Genomic DNA, 1,969 nt, shown 5'->3' with positions numbered 1-1,969 from the left:
TGAGAGGCGTGTTCGTGCCCTGCCGGGTTTTTCCAGAGAAATTTTTTACAAGAGACAAATGCACCTTCTCTGTGTCCCAGGAACGCGCCTATTTACACGGGATGTAGGAACTGCGTATGCTCCCGCACGGCACATAGGAACTATCTAGGATTCAGCATTTTAAATAAAACTGGGGAGCTGCTGGAGAGTGTCCAGCAAGGGCCTCTAAGGGACTGGAGCATCTGCTTTGTGAGGAAAAGCTGAGAGAGCTGGGACTGTCCAGCCTGGAGAAGAACAGGCGCAGGAAAATCTCATAAAAAAAAACCAAAAAAACCCCCCAAAACAACAACAACAAAAAAACCCCCGAAACAAACCAACAAAAAAAACCTTAAAAAAACCATCTCCAAAACCTAAAACCCATCTCTAAATCTAAAAAAAACAATCTCTAAAAACCTGAAGAGAGGGTGTGTAGTGGGCAGAGCCAGGCTCTGTCACGGGGCAATTGCCGCAGGTCCTGTCATGGTGTCCAGCGCCAGAGGCAATGTGCACAAACTGGAGCACAGGATGGTCACTCTGAGCATCAGGAACCACTTTTCACTGTGTGGGTGACCAAGGGCTGGCACAGGGGGCCCAGAGGGATTGTGGAGTTTGCATCCTTGGTGATGCTCTAAACCCATCTGGACATAGTCCTGGGCATCTGGCTCTAGGTGGCCCTGCTTGAGCTGGGGGTTCAAACATGAACTCCAGTGGTCCCTCCCCAGCTCAGCCATGCTGTTATTTTGTGAAACTGTGTCGCTGTCATCCACACAAAATAATGTGTTTGCAAGCAGCATTCATTGTAGGTCCTGCAAGGTGCTGAGATTTACCTGCTTGACTTTGCAGGGTCTCCTCTGAAACCCCTGTTTAATTGCCTTTCACGTGACATTGTTAAAGAAAATAGGGCAGACTTGTTCTCTCCTTAAACTACATATAAATGAAGAATAAACCTGAGATAAAAGTGGGTGATATTACTACAGGTGATATAAGTTTGCTAATATTAGAATTTCAAATATTATCTGATTGTTTTATACTTAAATAGAATCTCATATGGTGCCTGTTATAAGGTGATAATAGCAATATAAAACCACAGCCAGAAACTGTACCACTGATGCTGATAATCAGTATATATAGGCCTTCAAGCAATTTCCTTGATTTTTCTGATAAATCTTTACTTATTTGAGATACCATTGACTTATTTGAGATATAAACTCATTACATTTATTTTTTTTTTATTTTCATGCTCATTAAAGCATGAACTACAGACACAGAAGGGATGTTTCAGGTCGAAGGAAAGAAGCTTTTATGTGTGCAGGGATGTTGTTGAAATAATCAAGAAAACCCCACACACAATATTCTAGTCTCTCCCCATATAATTTGTCTGTATGCTCTTTTGTAAGAAACTGTGACTAGACCTGAATTTACCTAATCCTGAGCTACCCTCTTATGCTATTCTATTTTTGTACCATATTTGTATAGCTATTAGTACATTCAACCTATTTTCAGTCTTCAGGTAAAGTTTAGTTTAGTCATTAGAAAAAGCTACTACCTAAGCCAAGTTGTATATTTAAATGGTTTTCTATTTTTAAGAAAATTCTGAATGTTTAGAGAGGGTTTCCAAAATTATATTATTTTATGTGTCATTGATAATTCAGTTAGGTGGCATTATTTTTAACATGACAAGACATTTTTTGTTTCCCCCCCCCAAAATGAAGAAATGTTTGAGGGGCTGTAGACTTATTCTCCAGGGAATACTTGTTACTACTCTTGCTGTCCTGTAGTAAAGCATTTTCTGTTGTTAGGCAGGAGCTGTGAATTTGTTTTATCTGTAGGTGGCAGCAATGGTGCCTTTGGAGAACGAAGTTCAGGTTCTTTGATTATCTCCATTTCTTGCACAAGCCCATCTGTTTAAAAAATCTGTTGTTTCTCTTATAATACAGAGGTTAATAGGCAT

This window comes from Geospiza fortis, unplaced genomic scaffold (genome assembly GCF_000277835.1).
Source record: "Geospiza fortis unplaced genomic scaffold, GeoFor_1.0 scaffold121, whole genome shotgun sequence".
Taxonomy (NCBI): Eukaryota; Metazoa; Chordata; class Aves; order Passeriformes; family Thraupidae; genus Geospiza; species Geospiza fortis.
This window is presented reverse-complemented; position numbering follows the sequence as displayed.